Here is a 4863-nt window from a genome sequence, read left to right on the forward strand (position 1 = left end):
TCAGCCCAGTGGATGATCTTTCTCCTGCTCCAGTTTCTAGCTCTACCCCCCAGAGGTATCAGTATCTTCTGTCTGCTGATCCACCTGGGTCAGATTCAGAACACCGCATCAAGGCGCCACTGCCTAGTAGAACGGATTCAGTTCAGGAGACAGGAAGTGGTCGATCACAGACAGACCTGCAGGGCTGCAGAAGGAAAAGCTGAGAGATGATCCGTTTACTCAAACAGGATGAGAGGAAAAGCTGGGATTTGGGCTTTATTCTGTCACAGTAGATACAGTTAAAGGATTCTGGCTTAACAGCAACAGGTTCTGGACAATGTGCTGCGGTTTGTGAAAGACATCCTGCAATTGGCGCTTATGTTCACCACCAGCCCGGTGAATGAGTCAGAACAGTATGAATGAGTGAGGCATCAAGTGAACCCACCTTTAGTCAGAACACAACATATAAGAGGACATTGGATCAGTGATTATCCATATTCCATTATGTAAATATTTTCTCTGCTGCAAAAAAACCAGTACATCGGAGTCTGGACATGTGGACGTTAAACCCAGCATATTTCCGTAACCAGGACCCAGTGCAGAGAACTCTGGACCTCAATTTGCTCTTTATTGTGGTGGAATGAGCCTGGACAGGTTGAGAGCTAATTAAAAACTGGCAGAAGATCCAATAAATGAGAAAGAAACTAAAACAGGTCAGCTAGTCAAACAGTTATGGCAGCCTCATCACTGAGACAGGATACATAATTTCCTCCTGGAACTTCTGAGAAAGAAGGCAGAGGACACTTCTTTTCTATACTTCCATAGATGTTCTGGATCCTGGAAAACCAGAATCCTGAAAATACAATATAAGGTTTCAGATTGCAACATATGGATTTAATGTACAAACAATGCAATGAGAGACGATTCACTTATGACTTCACCTGAGTGTAACCACAGTAGATTGAACTAATCATCACTGCTGCTTCATTCTGGTGGGAGTTGAAGACTTCAGAGCATCAGCAACATCAGGGGAGATTTTGTCTATTTTTCTGTGATAAACTGGAAGCAATAACTAAATTATGTCCCACAAGAAAATTATGTGGTTCGTTTGCAAGACAACAATACAGGAGGGTGAACTGGAACTGGATCAGTCAGTCAGTCTGCCTGATAACCAACAGCCACAGACTGGAAATGAGCTCATTCACTGAAAACTGTCTCAACTTTCCACTTGGGTCCATGAATCCCCAGCAGCAAGGTGAGCCATCATTAAAGGTCTGCAGCACTTTGTGCAGAACAAACTGTAGAGGCCACATCAATGATGCAGAGGAAGAACGAAGCAGGAGCCAAGCTTATTAGCAGCTAACAGGAGAGGGATTTATGGCAAGCTGACTGGCCACAAAATGAGGGATCTCAGAGGCCGCATAAAGGCTGCTGACAGAAACTTGGTCAGAGGAAAGAGTTCCACCTGAGGCAGGTGGAAACTGAACACTGCTTTAGATTTCCTCTGGATTTTTCTGGAGTGAGAACTTGGCAGTAGAACAATGAGTGAGGCGAAATTTATAAAAAGGTTTGCTTCACTGACCTGTTTTCATCAAGAGGGGCTATATTTATCTAGGGTAACACTTTATTTGAAGGGGTGTGCATAAGACTGACATGACACTGTCATAAACATGACATAACATCTGTCATGAACATAAAGAAGTCTTTATGAATGTTTATGACTGTTGTAATGAAGTGTCATTCGGTAAATAATGACACTTTTAATGCAAAGTTGCTGTAAAAGTTGCATTAAACGTTCATTAAAAATACCAACTTTGCTTTGATTTTGTAAATTATAATTTAATGCAAAGTTGGTATTTTTAATGGACTTTCAATGCAACTTTTAGAGCAACTTTGCATTAAAAGTGTCATTATTTACTGAATGACACTTCATGACAACCGTCATAAACATTCATAAAAACTTCTTCATGTTCATGACAGTGTCATGTCAGTCTTATGCACACCCCTTCAAATAAAGTGTTACCTTATCTAGCTATACTAGTTAGCTCTCCACAGCAGAGCTCGCATTTCCTGCCAGTTCTGTTCCTGAACTGATGAAAAGTCTAGCAAACAAGGAGAAATGATGATCCTCCAGTCCTGCTGAGAGCCACTGGAAGGAAGGCATCATTTCATCTGGATGAAATCATCTGATCCCAAAGCTCTGGTAGAGTCTCCAGTAGCATGTTGGGGGTCAGGGATTAGGCACACGTCCTCATCAGGGACTGAATGCTGTCCTCTCTCCATCTCCATCACCTCCTCTGGTTCTTGGCCTCCAGACAGAAGCAGCAGAACCTGAGGAGCCTTTCTGAACCAGGTGAGGCCTGAGTGTTTCCATGATGGGAAATCTGTCAGATTAACAGGATGTGTGTGTTTTCTCTGCACCGTTCAGTTTTGCAAACTATCCCAGTTGCTGCCTTGACGAATAACAGCTGGAACCTGTGGAGGCTTGGTGGCAGAGCGTAAGAGAAGAAGGACAGTTAAGGTTTTATTTAAGGGTGCGTTGCTGACATTAGCCAGGTTCTCCTGAATGGTGTTTCTGAGTGACTGCTGCTCTCTGCTGTAAACTGAGATGGTTGGACTGGTGTGTACTTTACAGTCTGGAGGTCTGAACATTGGGTAGATTTGCAGACATCTGTTTTACATCTCAGTACCAGGTTAGAAGCAAAGGAAACAGCTCCGTCTGTCTCAATCAGAAGCATCTTCAACTTTGCTTCAAATGAGCTAAAGGAACATAAGAATGTAAAGAGCAAACAGAGGCCAGTTTTGTTGAAAAGCACAAAATGTTTAATATTCATAATTGCAACCACAGACGGTAATTTTTGGGAGGCTGAGTTTCTTGCTTGGTAACTTGAGTTACTGAAGTAAAGTATCTGGTCTGAGAAGGTCCGACAGAAGAACTCGGACTCCTCTTCAAAGAACATCTCCTAATAATCAGGCGTGGTCAGGAAGCCAGATTGAACCCAGGAGCTCCACCCTCATGTCTGGCCGAACATCTCAGAAACATAACCCAACCTTCATTAGTCTCACCATGAGCCCTGAACCACGCCGTGTTTTCTTTGGGGCCAGAGAGAATCACAGCCTGAATGTGAACAGGCCCGGCCCATCATTATCTATGTTCATGCTGCCTTGCTCTGTGGCCATCCATAACAATCTGGGCATCAAATGAAACCCGTCTGGTTTCCTCAAGACCCACCATCAGAGTTCTGACTGAACCGTTCTGAGGCAGACCATAAGTCAGACTCTTTTACATGCTCACACCGCCACGTTACAACCCTGGATCCTGAACAAACGTTTTCTTCAAAGAGATCATTGAGAAATGATGTGGAGTTTTCTCCTTCAGTCGTCTCTGACAATATGAACCTCGTGGCTGCATATAGAGAGACCAATGGGTGAAATATCTGTTATAGAATATGAAAATGGTGATTGATATTCTTTCAAAACATAAGACAACATGCAGAGACTAAAGTCAGGAGTAACACCGCTGGAGATGTTTTGTTTGTAATTCTGTCGGTAAATTGGTGAATCAGAGGTAAAATAATCTGAACATGGGAGGTGATTTGCTGCAATGAAGTTTAATTTATGTAACTGTTTTTGTTTCTGAAGGATAAAAGCTGGGATGGCTGGACATTCAGCTGAACCAAGAGTTCATCATGAAAATGGGAGGTCTGAGGAGAGACATGCAGAGTTACACATTTTGAGCAACATTCACTGACAGCTCCTTGAAGCTCTGCAGTATAGTACGGGAAACAACAGTCTCTTAAATATTGAGTGCTTACAGCAGCAGGAGCTAGCAATGAACTGATGAACTAGGAGAGATTGATAATAGGAAAAGGAATCAGTGGATAGAACTGCGACAGACTGGCGACCTGTCCAGGATGTACCCCGCCTCTCGCCCGGAACGTTAGCTGGAGATAGGCACCAGCACCCCTCCCGACCCCACTGAGGGACAAGGGTGTTCAGAAAATGGATGGATGGATGGATGGATGGATGGATAGAAAGCAGGTGAGCTGATTGGCTGAGTGGGAGCAGCTGAATGGGAAATTGAGATGACTGAGGTAATCTACTGGGGGAAGCTGACCCACAATAACAGGAAAACTAAACTATGACTATGCAGAACACAACACCACAGAAGAATGGCTGAACATAGAAATGTACATTTTGATGATAAAATTCAGATTTAAGACCTGAAATGATGTTTCAGAGACTGCAGAGTCCTTCCTGCACGTAATCCCTTACCTCAGCCCCAAAGGCCCATGTTTCTCATATGCATTAAAGCTGAGGTGCAGGAGGGTTTAACAAAGTGGGACAGTGTAGGTACCTAACTGTCTTTTAAATATTGTTTTAATGACAGAACAAAGGAAAAGATACACAGGAGAGAGCACAACACAATGAGATCATCTATAGATGTGGTCAATGTTGGTGTGATTAATCCCAAAATCCTAATTCGTATTGGCTGACCTGAGATGGTGAAAGGATCTCAGTTCTCTGTGTCAAAAACCAAGCAGTGGTGCATCATGGGTAACACATCAGCCCCATTATCTGCTTTGAAACAAAACATAAAAAGAGAGAAAAGAATTCGTCTCATGAGGTTTCTGTGTCGGGTTGAACTTTATGAATCAGAGAAAGTCACAGCAAGAGCTGCAGAAGAACCGAGAGCTAAATAAAGACCAACTTTAACTATAAAAACCTTTGGATGAGAAAGCATGGAAGAAAGATGGGGGAAGAAGAGGAAAAGGCAGGAAAAGACCCACTGAGGCGATAAAGTCACTGTGAGGAGACTGGATGATGAGGACAGATGTGTGGACATACAGAGATCAAAAGAGAAACTCATTTTTAGCAGCTCTG

This window comes from Poecilia latipinna, unplaced genomic scaffold, assembly GCF_001443285.1.
Source record: "Poecilia latipinna isolate Pla-1442-1.1 unplaced genomic scaffold, P_latipinna-1.0 Scaffold3882, whole genome shotgun sequence".
In the NCBI taxonomy this organism is placed as follows: Eukaryota; Metazoa; Chordata; class Actinopteri; order Cyprinodontiformes; family Poeciliidae; genus Poecilia; species Poecilia latipinna.